The sequence below is a fragment of the Trichoplusia ni genome, chromosome 16 (assembly GCF_003590095.1).
Source record: "Trichoplusia ni isolate ovarian cell line Hi5 chromosome 16, tn1, whole genome shotgun sequence".
Lineage (NCBI taxonomy): Eukaryota > Metazoa > Arthropoda > Insecta > Lepidoptera > Noctuidae > Trichoplusia > Trichoplusia ni.
This window is the reverse complement of record NC_039493.1, coordinates 3,441,513-3,457,036: the sequence shown is the minus strand read 5'-3', so window position 1 is coordinate 3,457,036 and position 15,524 is coordinate 3,441,513. Positions and strand designations below refer to the sequence as shown.

Sequence of the window (15,524 nt, the reverse complement as noted above, 5' to 3'; positions counted from 1 at the left end):
AAAATTACAAAAAATGTAACCACACTACTTTCGAATTACTTTTTCAACATTTCCATACAAGCCAGCAAGTTTTAATTAACTGTAATTTGAATATTCGCGGACCACCCATGATCAATACTTCACGAAACTTGCGCAGGCGTCGAAACAATCGTAACTACATCACTAGCTTTTATAGAGAACTTCTATTGTCGATACTTGTTATTTTTACTTGATATTAACTAATACTGCAGCACGGTATGGTAATACTTCCCATGTCAACAAACAGGCTGTGACAACAATATCGACTCTACAATGTTTAACAACGTGTCACAAGTCGCACTCCCACACTAAACATCGAATTCTCATGAAACAACTCCACAGAGCTTAAATTACAACACAACCTTGTTTTTTATACCTATGACATAACATCAAAGAGTCAAAATAATAAGTATTTTTGCTAAATTACTTCCGTGTAAAATCAGCTGATTCATGAACAGAAATACGTACCTAACGCGCGGTTGAATGGCCCGTGCGCGTGCGCATAACCATTGACACATCTCTATGAATGACGCCGTTATATGCAACGTAAAGCACTGCAATCGCAACACACACTTACTATAACAATCACACACACACACTTGAAAACACAAAACAAAACACGACCGAACACAATTTAAAATACGAGAGAAAAAAAATGGGAGTGCACTCGATTTTTTAAATTTGTCAACTGTCAACCGCAGTACAGTCGCGAGCGTAAGTGATTCGATGATTTTTATAGTGAGTTTTAACATGCGGTGCTCACTCGTGCGGCCACAAGTGACTGACTAACGGCCCGTCCGTCCGTCCGTCCCGCTCCACAGTTGCGCAACTAACGGGGCATAGAGTAAGCACATTTTTGTGTACAGAGCCGCTGCTGTCAATAAGTTGTTGTGGAAGCTTTCGTATCGGGAGTTAATCGATTGTTCTAATGTTTAATCGATTCGAGAATATTGATTGAAAGTAAGGTAAGATTAAGGTTGAGAATCATGTCTATAAAATTAGAAACTGCTCGCTCTGCTTGCAATTACCTTAGTCTTAAACAACAATAAACATTATTGATATCCAAGTATATCTTTCACTATAAACATTTTTATTTTTTAAATTAAACAACTTTGTGTTTAAAACCATTGCAAAGACGGAAATAATTAGTTATAATCTTTTACCCGGTACGTCTCCAGTACGTATACTAGCATAATTAAGTTTTTATTTGTCTGCAAGCAACAGTTATTACCTTTTCAACATTTCCAGTAATCTAATAGCGTGTAATTAAACTTAAATTTTTTATTAGTTCCATATTAGAATAATGAATTCTTAACAAGCTGCAGAAGTTATTGTAAAACGCGATTACTTTTTTGTTTGGACTGTACACAGTGAATGAAAAAAAAGATGAATTGAATAACATTATATTTTTAAATTATAAATATATTATTTTCAATTTAAAATCTCTTGTGCAATGAATAGATTTTTAAAAGATTTCTGACAGTTTTATTTTTAAACGAAATTCAATTCCATTCTAGAATTTCTTATTCTAAGATGACAGTATTTAAAAAGAGGTTTCAATCTACCCGACCACAATGGCGGCAAGTTTTTATGCCCAAACAAAATAATCTTTGTTTTAACATTACGTCGCCCACGTGCTATAACTAAACTACACAATAGTGGTTTAAATCATTTGGTTTACTGGCTGTAACCTGCGGAACCACACTTATTTATTTGTAACCGAGTGTCGGCGATATCAAATGGATGAAATATCTCTAAATATTGAAAATTAATGATGCGATGCACTCGCATTAAATTTAACATTAATTATACGTTGTAACATGAAATTAAGTGTTTGTGATATGATACGTGTTAGGAAATAGATGGATTCATTTAAAGCCGGTTTTTCGAAGCGTATTTGAGACTTGAGTACACCCACAGGCGATCGCTGTTAACGTGTGTAGTCATTAAAAAAGCAAGTCTTGTTTTAAATCATTACCTTATATACGAGTATCTCTAGGACTGTTTCGGATTTCAAAAAGTGCTGTTGATAAACACTGAAATGGCTATATCTAATAATGACTTGTTGGAAATTCAGTTCAAAAATCGAAATTTTGAAATACAACTAAGTTATTAAATGATTTATGTTAGACCAAAGCAGACCACGATAAATGATGATGAATTATTTTTAAGACTCGTGATTTGAAGTATTCTATTCGTGACTTTATAATACGTAATACAGAATAAAAAAGAAATCTAAATCAAAAGCGAAACCAGTTATTACGAAATCTAATCAAAGGTCAAAGACCAGCCTATGAAATATCATTCAATAATAATTATAGAACTAGATTCATTTCAAGACCAAACCTTTTAAGTCACGGACTATCAGCTAAACTATGATCTTGAAAGACCCTCCTACCACGATACCTTAACTTAAAACTGTCGCAACTGTGGAAGCGAAATAGCACGATACACGGTATAGATCGGCGTCTCGTTTCCACACTCCCCAAGAGTCTTGCGTTAATAGATGGTGGTAGGTCAAGAGGCTATTAATCATATCTTTAGTATGTACTGTTCCTTACGAGTATTTAAACCTCTTTTAAGTGATAATTAATGTAAATCGCAGACGATTTTGTGAGAGCCTTGACTTAATTTAAAATATAATAGGCCGAATATTCATAGGTATGATTGACACATATTACTATTGAATATTTTTGATTGATTGATTTAAAAAATTGGCAAGGATAGAGAAGTATATAAAGTGGTTAAGGGCACAAAGTAAAGAGCAGCTTGCATTGAACTAAAATAGTTTAAATGATAAATTGTGACTAATGTAGAAATCATGTAAATTATAAGTTCCGTCAATCAAAATACGAATTAAATTACTTCCGTAATATAATATAACGAATAATTTTTATGTACAGTCAACTGCCTGTCAGTAATAGATTGAAGACCTTGACCGTGTCTACTCGCCTCAGCATAAAGTTCAGTTTTGGGTATATTTTGAAGCACAACATTGTACGATCGTGTATGTGATCGTTTTTGCACTTTCAATGGTATACTACTTTTATATGTGTTTTGGATATTAGACAGTAACAAACTTTTGTGTAATGTTTATTCTATAATGTTAGTTTCGTGTGACTGTAAGTCTATCCGAACATAATAGGGCAAGGAACTTGGCGGAAAATAATAGTCAATGCGGCCAAGTAAAAAAAATAAGACCGTAGATAGTCTAGTCCGAAGTTATGAGGTCACAATGCAAACTACATACCTATACATAATTGAGAACCTCTTTCTTTTCAATTGAAATGTTTGCTACACAATAAAATCCTAATTAAAAATTAAACAGGTCCAAAATCTAAGACAATAGTTCCGAAAACGCGATAGTCATAGTTGGTAATGATCTGCGTTGTACTCGATCTAACGAGAATGTCATTGTTGAGGCCTTGACACAAAGGTCACGGCTTTAGCCGCCGGCACGCGGACTCAAGGTAGGCCTAGTCATACTCTCAGATCACTTTATGAAGATACGTACTTGAAACTTAAATCTTGTTTTACAGTACATTTTTTGGTATTTGGAGGTCATGCGATTTTGGTAATGGGTAGAGAAGAATGTAGATCGCCTAACATTGTCGCTTAAAGTAAGATCGTGGTAGGGGTGTGAGAGAGATAGCGCTCTACAAAACCTAGAGTTGCATTTCTTTTTACAATGAAAGGCCCCCAGGGTTGCTCTTGTGGAAGGTACACGCAGCATAGTTTATTGCTATCTTATTTACACTAAATCAATAGTCCAACATTAAGACCTCATAATACACTGTAACTAAGTTTAAATTTGTTAAATTCACTTAATACATAAAACTTTTCTAAAATATTTATTTAATCAATATTTCCTATATTTAAATAGCACATCCTGTATCACATACTCGTTCATATGAACATTCTTCACGGGAGGCTTGTCGTGACTTCCAGTTTGTATGAATGTTGACGACCATTGTGTAAACATATGTCGCACGGCAATAACAAAAACAGATCAGGGTTTATGTGTATTCAATTAATTGTAATAATATTGAAAAAATGGGAAGAAATTGTATGGGAAGGTGGGGTAAGACGGGGTAGCGAGGTAAGATGGGGACCCTCCAAAAATATATAATACAGTATTAATTGAAAAGTTATTTTGACGCCATCTAGTCGTATTTATCAGTACTTGTTAGAGTCGCAAAAAGTTTGTTCGAAGGAGCGCACGATTCTTCATGGTAAGTACATTTTTAAAATTTGAAGTGGTTTTATCTAATTATTGAAGCATATAAAGTGCATGACTGTTATAATGTATGATAAACATAATGTGTGACATATTTTTTTTGTTAATTTGTATTTATTTTACTATTGTAAACTCATTAATTCATGCCGGTTTCTTTTGATTTATAACCTCTAAAAATTCAATACAACTTTTAAGTCCAGTTTGGGAAAGATGGGACACTTATGTGGGGCAAGACGGGGTAGGTACCCGATCTTATCCGCTGAGTTGTTATTCAGTTTGTATTGAGATTGCATTCAACATTAACTATTTTTTTATAGTACAGTTCCAAAAACAGTAATGTTGTCATTTCCTGATGCTTAAATGGCTACACCGCCGTAAATCATTTAGCAAACTCTCCACCTCCACCAACTGCTTCAACCTCATGTCTCAAGCAGGCAACAGTAAATGATTATATAGATAATGATGCATTCCATCTGGTTAGCCCGAAAAAGTTAATGCCTTATTCGCGATTCGCCGAAAAAAGACCAAGACAAGTTCGAAGAAGGGGAAAAGCAGCTATTATTACTGCTTTTCTATATAAAAAAGAATGAGAGGAAAACTAAAATAGGTAGAAACTAAAACCACATGTAACAAACAAAAAGTAAATGACAAAAATAACAATAAAGAGAACTTGAAAAACCGAAAAAGCGAAAAGGCACAGAAGAAGAAGATACAGAATGTCTATACTGTCGCGGCTTGTATTCCGATTATCATACTTGTATCACTTATCGTACTTGAGGCAAGTGAGCGCATTGTGTCTGTGCAGGAGTGGAAGACAGCGATGACGAAGCTGAACATATCTGCCCGGTTTGTGAAGATGACGGCGCTTAAATAGTCTATACCCCATCTTACCCCAGGGGTATACCCCATCTTACCCTATAGGTGGGGTAAGATGGGGTGATTCAGTTATTTTTTAAAAGTTTATATTTTTATGAGAAGAACTTATTTTTTTTTGTTTTGACTGATTGTTATTAAAAGAAGAAAGACTGATTATTTAATTAATAAAAGTTCCTACGTTGTGCAATTAAAAAAGATGGGTTTTATTTATGAAATACCTTAAGGTCCCCGTCTTACCCCACCTTCCCCTATTATTCTAGACGTTGAATGATGTATGTCATCGTTAATTGGTTTTAGATTATAAACTATCGCAAGATGACTTTAAGTAAGAACTCTTTACTTAATTCTCTTTTTTGTTACGTTTTCTTTTTATTAAGATTAAATAGAATTGGTTTAAGATCAGTTTAGTCTATTCTTTGCGGTTATAGAAATCATTATTCATTTGTTTTGACGTATAAACTTCTCGACATTGAAATTATGTGATTGAAATGTTTAACTGTTGGATAATTAACGGGCGTATGTCCAAACAATAATGATTTGTGATTATTGGACTGCGTTACGAATAGAATGAGTATGTCTAGGGATGATTGATAAATATAACGCAAGTATTTCGTTCTTTATCTGAACAATTAAAGATTACAAAAAATTACTGATTTAAAATTTAGGAAGGCTTATGATGACGTAACGATTTGGCAACATCTATAAAGAAAAGTGACGTCAAGCCCAATTCACTGGTAAATGATAAATTTAAAAACACTACATATCCAATATTAATTACGAAAATACCAGACGGACATTAAAAATAAACCCTATTATAATATAGAAGTTGGAATCATAATTATAATATTTACGAGTACATACCATGACCATTTTCATTAATACCTATTGCAGTGTGTAAAAGATAATAATTACCTGAAACCAATGAAACAAACATTATTAGTATATTTGGACGCTGTTGAACAAAACATCAAACAAGTAAAAAGAAACAGGTTTGTTATGACAAAATATTTATCCAGAAACTTAGGTTTGGAGGACACAAAATAATTAAAGATTAAGGAACGCAAGGTTTACCTCATTAAAAATGTAATCAAAATGTTAATGATAAAAAACTGTCAACTTAATTTAAACGTTGATATTTATAAAATATTTTTACTATCTAAGTATCTACTCATCTTTTTAACACCTAACTTGCACATAAAGTTTCCCGAGGTCCCTGAGACCTTACTAGCGTTTTATCTGAGTGGGTTCCGTAATATGATAGGACGTAAACAGTTTTATGTTACTTTAAGTTTTCTAGCTTACACTTAAGAAGTAGCATGTGAAAATAAAAACGCACTGGTAACTACATTTTTTATGTATAGTACAAAAATAATGCTAGTAGACTATAAGTACCCTACTATTAGTTATTTTTTAGTCGTCTTACAAAAGCAGCCCAGTTCATGTATCCGACGTAAAATACCCCTAGGCGCGATTTTTTTTTTTATCATCGACTAAAATAATAAGTACGAAGAAAAATTAAACAAGAGAAATCTGAAATATACTCTTAAAAATGATAAAAACGCCGCCGTCCGCGCCCCTCACCATTGTTACAAGGCTCGGACCGCGCTCGCAACAGAGCTGTGTTTCTAAAAAACTACTAATTGCATTTTAAATTTATTCAAATCTCAAATTCAAATCATAAATACCTATTTTTTTTTATCATGAACTTATTCTAGTCATTGGATACATGAACTGGGCTGCTTTTGTAAGACGACTAAAAATCACGGTGTATAACTACATAGGGTAAGGTCGCCTTAGTCGTACCAGTTCAAGGAAAATAGCTATAATTTCTATTGTAATATAAATAAAAGAAAAATCTTTGCTTATATAAATACTTCATTTATTAAAGAATCAACAAAGACTAATAAGACATATAAAAAACTTTTAATAAAATGTTTTTTATAGGTTTTACAAAAACCTTCCTTCGGTACGACTTAGGCAACCGGTTGCCTTAATCGTACCACCCATGGCCTAAGTCGTACTTAGAGTAAACATATATATTTCCAACTGGAATTCTAAGGACAATTAAAACCTGCGTAGACTTATATGCTACGAGACCAGTTTCAGTGTTACTATACTATATAAATATAACAATAAAAAAACGTTAGTAGTAGTTTGGTAATAATGAGTACCTTTGGGAAATAAAACTATCATTTTTTAAATGCATATATCACAAATGTAATTTTTAGTTTTAATTTCGAGATCTGCACATAAATCATGTACCCATCCTTTGCATTTAATACATAGGGTCATATTTTCTTTGCGATCTTGTTTAGTGTTGTTAGTTTGCACAACCAATTTTCTTTAGCATCTAGTTTCTTATCTTTGTTAGATTTTCTGTCTATCTTTCTTTTTTTATTTGTGATTTGTGTTCCTTTTTGTGTTCATCTATGTCATCTTGCTTCCAAGAGTTATAAATTTTCTTTGCCATATTGATCACCTAAAGGAAAATAAAAAATTAGCAAAAAATATCTCTGTAACACCTAAGTCGTACCGGTACGAATTAAGAAGTTTATGCAGGTACGAGTTAGGCAGCGGGGTGTACAAAGTTTAAAACCAAAATTAAAAACATAACCTAGAAACCGTTTACCATTTAACCTAGCTCATATCAACCAGAAAACACTATAAAAACAGACATGAGTCAAAAAAATATTCGTTTCAACACAATCTTTTGTGAAATTGCTTATGAATGACGTAAAAAAATTAGTGAAAACTGTGCAAAAAACTTACTTTTTCATTATTTTTTGATCGCGAATTCCGGTAAGCCGCCGCGTGTTGCTGTTTACCCGTGGTACTTAGTAGAACCATATTGCACTGCTAGATGCCACCTTTTCATGACGGGTGCGCAGATATCGACGTGGTACGACTTAAGCGCTGGTACGACTAAAGGTACTTTACCCTACATATAGAACTGCGGAAATCCAGGGGACCTATGACCACGTCTTAAACTCATAATTAATGTCAGTGTAGACAAGAGATGCAGCTCTACATTGTGTATAGGGCTGTCACGCTTCCACAAACATAATGTCACTTTGATACGTGATTGTAGACCCTCTGAATCCATGAATTGGGAATCATAAATATTTTTTTCTTGACAGTTTGTCAAATGAATATCTACGAGTTTTAGGCTAGATATTCAATTCAGAGATTTGTTTTATTTGGTTCAGTTTCGTACTCTTGAAGTAAACACTAACACCAAATTGCTTTAACATTGCGCGTCAATTAAAAGATCATCGGCCTTGGATTAGAATTAAGGTAAGGTCAGTACTTCATAATACATTTACTTGCTAAACCACAAATTACAAAAAAAACAGAGGTTAAAAAGTAATTGAAGCATCTATATGAATACAACACAGTGTATAAACTCCTATTTCTTCAAAAAACCCAGTTTAAAATGTCATAGGTAAGTGTTCTAAGTGCTCGTAATATAGTCGTTCCTATCCTTGTAATATTATTCAGAGCTACCGCATATTTACAAGACCTCAATACCTCAAAAATTGCATGTGAAAAGCGCACGTACCCGCGGGGGGACAAACAAGCGATACTGCACAGGTTATACAGAAGTCTTACTTCGAAAACTTTTATTTATTTTATTCTTTGCTTAAGAAATGTTGCTTTACTGGTATTGTAAAATTGTATAGTTGTTTGGTTAGTGTAGGTATAAAGATTCAATAGGGATCGTTTTTAAAAGAAATTGTTGACTTATAGTCGCGCTACTGATATTACTAACTGATAAATTGTATCGCGTTTGTATCTAAGTTTAGATTGTATACAGATAGATATTGATTTAATGTATAACTTGATTGTTGCGTTACGTTATATATAAAAAATGCCTTTTATTCTGCAGACTATATTAAATTATTACCGTACCTTACATATAAAAGAGACAATCCCAAAAAAAATATAACGTTAGTTGCCAACCCTACATCTCATCATCTATCAAAACTGTCTTAGAACGTTGAACGTGAACCTTTTGTGTTTACCTCCATTGTGTGAGGTTCTCGAAGGCTTTCACGTGGAATAGTGTCAAGAGCGATCGATGGAGTGACTCCCGATGCCGTAGGTGTCGATACACGGGATACAGCCTATTTACAGAGGCCTGCAGGAATGTGGCCTGTTCAGATTTCGTGAGAAGGAATTTGATTTTGGTGAATCGTTTTATGGTTTGCTTCTTGTATTATTGACAAACTATTGTTATGTAATTTGTGATTGGTGATATAAACGATATTATCTCGATAAAAGAAGTTTTGAAAGCTTACTTTAAAAAAAATGAGTGTAAACTTTTTAACGATTTTTACTGCTTAGTTGAGTATTCACATTTTACAGATTTAACAAGTACTGCGACGTTTATCTGATAGCAAGCGAGAGGAAATAACACTTAAGCCTTTGATTTTATAATATGAATATTAACATAAACATTTATTCTCAATACTATTTGTTTTCTTTTAAATAAATACTACCTATTCCTAGATAGGATCGTGGGCGACGATGGTCGAAAGACAGGTTGTGCGTGCTTGACCGAATTTGAGACTACTTTTACTTTTCTATAGATGCTGAAGTACATGGCGTTACAATGTTTTTGTTGTTATTAATGTATGGGAGGTACTGTGTTTATTGTTTGAATGATTGACTTGTCAGCTTAATGGATGCGTGTTCTGTTGACAGACAATGGATGTCAACATGATGTTCCCAGGGTTCAAGGAGAACTATAAACAAATTATATAAAGAAAAAAATATTTTAGTCAACAAGTGTCTCAAAATTAGTTATTTTGGGTAATGATACTAGATTATAGATTGCCTATTACTGGGTCTACTTGTATCTTCAATTTATAGAAATAGTTTGAGCATTGATCATCGAGTTCAAAAACCTTAAAATTATAATTATAGACAATTTTACTTAATAAAATTCCACAGTTTTATGCATTTTATATATTAAATAGATTTTATGTATCAATAATAATGTTACTGTAACTGCAGCAACAATTTTGTTCTTGCATAAAATCTTTAAATAGCATCTTAGACACATCTTAAACTTAGCAATGTTATTGCATATTGCAAGAGATTGTCTTAAAACGCCTAAAATAACGAGCTTTCCTTCCTCAAGCTGATTAGCTCCAAGGCCCATAATGTTTTAAGAATATCTAGTAAAATTCCATAGAGGATGGTGAACAATTAACTCGAACAGTCACAATTGAATTAGTTCTTAGAGGTGACACAATCAGCATATTTAAACCTTAATGTACCAATCTGAAGACATCATCTATTGTGGCAGAAAGGAAAAACAGAATTAAAACTATAAATCACGATAACGTGGCAGGCATGGCGAAAATACGAAAGCGTTCATAATCGGAGTTGTACTGGAGAGATTTGGAGCGGCGGGCAATGGGTCATTCAACTGAGGACTGGTACTGTCATTATGACGGAGAATTAGTAGGTAATGCTGTCTTTGCCGTAGATTTAAGCCATCTATACCCAAGACTACGCCTAAGACAGGTGTTCTAGTATTAACTCCTGCAATATTGATTTGATATTATCATTCTTGCTTGGCTTTTCTATTGCGAGAACATGAAATTATGCACCATTTAAACTTTGACAGACGTACATTTTAGAAATTTACCAGTATGTACTGGGATGCATAACACTTTCCGATTAGACCCCTACCTAATATGGACATCAAATAATATGATCGTAGTTTCTTTATTTGGAAATCTTTTTGACACATAACTTGGACGTGGGATGTCCCACAACCCATCCATGGTGTTGGTGAAATCTCGAACATCAGGTTTGGGTAAGTTCCTCAACGCCCACATAACTTAGAGGTCATTATTTCTCAACGGCAGGTTCTTGGGGACCTCGATGGTACTTTTGGATTCAAGAATGCTTGAAGAATTTTTGAAAGTATTTTTTGTAATGTTTAAAGTTTGCAGTAATATGCTTAATTTGTTAAGTGTTGTTGAGGTACTTATTGTGGTGATGTTAAATGATAATCATTTGTGTATTAAAAAGTGAATGCTTTTGAATCCGACGTGTTAAAGGTTGTTATAAACAGCGTGCTTACTTAAGCTCTTTAAGCAAGGTCGTTGATGGAAGCAAAACAATACAACCAATTGCTTCACATTGCTACGGCAGTGATAATAGATCTGAATTAAGCGCTGGAAGGGCAAAAAAAATCTAAACAAACAAGCTTTTATCAACAAATTGTCCACATACTTGCTAAACGACACCTATTCCCAAATTCTACAAGATTAGATTAGGAAATGTCCCAAAAACATAAATATTAGCTATCCAACAGGTTGCCGGCAACCAGACGTGGCCTGACGCCATTACTATGGGATCGTCGGAACTAGTGTGGGTTAACGGTGAGCAACCCATGCGATAACTTCATGAATGAAGGTGCAACTACTACCACGGATGTCACATTTTAAATCGAGTTTAAAAGTGATAATGTGACGAGTGGTGGCTATTTTTTTTTCCTTCAGTAATTAAAAACCTTACCCAATCTCCTATGACAACGTAAAAATACTACTACTAATAATCTTCTCAATTGCGCTTTAGCAAATGAATACCGGTTTTGGCTATGTAATAGAATTAATAATCATGAAACTCGAAGTTTCATGTAACGAAAATCGATAGTCCAAAATGAACGGTAAGTATCTACTGTCGTCCATAAAATAGTAAATCAATCAGAAACGATTTATAATCGCGGGGGCTGGTGTTAACCCTCGTCGCTGAGCTCAACCATTCATTTATCATTGTCTTCGGTAGTGCTCGACAGTATGGCGAATTGTTTTCGTTACAATTTAGATGTTTGTCTACTCAAAAATAACAGCAAATTGATGACGTAATTTTTTATCGATTTTGCCTATATTGTTTTTTGGTTACATATTTTGATTTTCTTTTTTTACTATTGTAGGTACCTTATCATTTTAAATTATCCTAAGTTTCCTATTTAAGATTGTTTTAAATAATACTAAACATTGGATTAAGGACAAAACTGCTACCTATCCTCAACATTAGTATCAAATATTTTTGAAACACAAACCAATAAAAATATACACAACATTCCTCGACAAATTTTCACTTCAAAACAAACCGGTAGTAGTCACCAATATAATCTAAACAAAATATCGTTCATTGATGATGTAAAATTTCGTAACACACGCATATTGATGGGCGCGTGGGAGTCACTTGATGTTCCCGAAATGATAAACAAGCAGTATCAATTATGTAGATAAAGATAAAGAAAATCTTCGAGCTGACAACACCGAACTGGTAATTACTGGCACTTAGTTTTGGAACGTGTCAATTTTAATGGATGGGTGTGTAGTCGAAATGTTAATGCGGTTTATTTAATAGGAATTCTATTAACAAGTAATAAAGTGCAAATTGCTGCAGTAGTATCTTAAGTACATAGTTTTGTATGTCTACCTCAAGTTGAACTAATACAAAATTCATAAATGTTCGTGACTGAATTAGAACCTTTTCCATGAGAAACGTTTAATCCTTATTTTTTTAACTTCTAACATTGTAAGTAAAACATAATATATCGAAATTGGTAAAAACAATAAACCATCAAAATATACAAAGAAATTCATTTCCGCCTCAGACCATGCAAGCATTAATAACTCGTTTACAACTTAATTAATTCTAAAATACAAAACACCCACACGAGCTGTCACAGTATCCAAACAGCGCTACACTGTCATTACCTCTCACCGTCCTACTGGCCGCAGCTACTGGCGGCAAGTGACTGGCTCCAGTCACTGGCTCCAGTAATTGATTGTCAGCGCCCAGTGTGACAAGTTTCGCGGCATGATTGATCGTGTTTGGGTGTTAATCAAGCGTCACGCTTGACACGTGTGGCGCCCTCTAGCGGGTTATTTATTAGTTTCTACCTGGGTAGTGGCGTACGAAAGGTACTGGAATCTTGAATCTTCAGTTCATACTAGTTATTTATGATTGAAGAATCTTTGTTGTTTAAGAAACTTGTGAATTACCTGTTAGTAACAAAATATTGCACCACAAAGTCAACAAAAATATATTCGACGAAAATTGAGATTCTGAGTAATTTTTGGTTGCAGATTTAGTGGTGACTACAAAACCTAGGTTTTCTTATATTTTTATTAACACGATACATCTAAAATATGCCCAAAGGAACGCGACTGAAAACTCTGAAAACAAGTTTTATAATTTTCATGAAAACTTTCACTTAGCCTACTTTAAATCTAATAACTTTTGAATGGGCACCTTTATTCTCATTGACGATCAAACAGATGACTGAAGCACTATCAAGTGTCCTCGAGAGTGCCACTGATCCAGCCGAAAGTGACTAATTTCAATAATATGAGGTTTCAAAGACTATTTGAGTAGTGATTAGTGAGTGAAAGGTGATATTGATAAAATATGGTCAAAAAGTACAGTATCTATAAGAAAAAAATATTAGTTATTGTAAGGTAGTGAATGCATATACTGGAAACATTAGTGGATATTTTTCTTTGATATCTACAGTATTAATAATTATAATTTATTTACTGTAAAAATATTTTTAAATATAAATATATATTTTTTTATTTGAGCTTTTTATTAGCTGAATTTAAAGTATAGCAATACTTGAAAAATATTAGACTTTCCCAGTTTCTACTAAGACCACAGCCATTTTATTTAACCGCCACCCAAACAACATTCCCTTTCTACAAGGAAAAAAAAACAACAAAAATACATAAAATAAATCTCTTACTCTCCAAAGTACACAATAAACAAAAAATCACTTCCATTTTCAAAGAAACGGGTGACCAAATTTAAGCGTCGCGTAGGACACACAAACCGACTTTTTGAAGGCGCTACAAAGAATTATTCTTATCAGACCTTCAATAAATAAACTGGAAACCTTTCAATGGAAAATGGGGAGAAAAAAATATTTGTGGGCCAAACAAAGGCCTGACGAGTTCCTTCGAAGCCTCGGAGGTTTCCACGGACAAAGTTATGACAGTCGATGGTAACTGATATCTTATCTCTGATATTGAATTCTAAGTAACGCTCGCGAAATGTATTGGAAACGTGCTCTCACTTGTATTTTGAATTTTTTCCAAGAAAATATCAAAAATATTTCATTACGCATTTATCGGTTTAGGTCTCTTATCTAAAGAAGGTTGCCACCCTGAAAACATCTACTGAAAATATGTACCTTGAAAGTTTGGAAGTGATATTGAAGGGAATAATCTATATGTTTGTTTAATCTCAGTTACCTAATGTCATAAGGTTAAAAGAACTACAACCTTAACAAACGATCTCAAGAAAATGTTTTAACAGAATCTGAACTAGAAAGTAAAACAGAATCTACGGAAGGAATTTGCAATTCTAGTAAAGTTGGTCTCTGCAATGGAGCGTGCCAGTTAGCCGCAGTTGGTACTTTTAAGTGGCGGAATAAAACGGCACTAGTGACTTTAGCGTATTGCGTGTTGGTCCAAATCAGGCTTTGTGGAACAATACTAGACCATGTATTATTGGACAAGTGTAAATACATATATAAAAGAGATTGGGAACGTTTGCTGAAGATCAAGAGAGCATTAAAGCTTATAATGAATACCTGCTAGAGCTAGGGTTTCTACACCTACGGTCAGTTCAGCTTATGAAACGTTTAAACTAACTAGATAATAAAGAAAAGTATAATCATTAGAGCGAAAACATAGAAACAAAATAAGCTTCAGGACGAGGGCCATAAAAATATTATTAGTTTAAATCTAATAAGAATACCATCATAAATAATAAAATATATAAAAGATAAAAGGAATTTCTCTTATCATCATCATCAACACATATTCGTCCACTGCAGCCCCCCCCCCCCCAATAACTTAACTTTGCCATTAAAACAAATTCTAAAAGAAAACTCAGCCGAAATCAACGAAGAACATACAAAGCCTAAATCAGAAAATACTACAGTTAACACAAACAGGACTAACACTACAATGGCAGTAAAAAAAAACAATGAAATTAATCCAAGTTTAATGAAAGTAGAAAAAGCGGGCGACTCCTTGGGGAAAGTGGGCCCGAACTAGTTACTCAGCTGGACAAACATTATGTTTGAACAGTCAGTATTGTTTACCGCCGATATTGTTACTTAACTTACTCAATGGTCTGGCTTATGTTGCGATATTTTTGAGAATGTCTTAAAAGGAAGCTGGTTCAATTTCTTTTGGGGTATTTTAAAGTACTACGAAGACAAATAGGATGAGCTGTATGTAAGATAATTAAGAAGATATGAGGATTGTACCAAAGTGATTTAGTAGGCTAGAGAAGTCGGTGCACAGAATCAAATATATCAAAGTTATAGTAAATCGTGACGCTAGAGATTAAG

At 33.7% G+C, this 15,524-nt stretch overlaps 1 protein-coding gene and 1 long non-coding RNA gene across 4 annotated transcripts in view; both read right to left on the bottom strand.

Moving 5' to 3' along the window:
• The window catches only part of LOC113501806 (dystrophin-like), a 357,412-nt gene that overhangs the window by 158,662 nt on the left and 183,226 nt on the right, over positions 1 to 15,524 (bottom strand). The window lies entirely within an intron of this gene.
• Positions 7,324 to 8,071, bottom strand: LOC113501814. Its single transcript, XR_003401319.1, has 2 exons — positions 7,901 to 8,071; positions 7,324 to 7,610 (listed from the first exon to the last, which is right to left on the bottom strand). It is a non-coding gene; the product is annotated as an uncharacterized LOC113501814 (long non-coding RNA).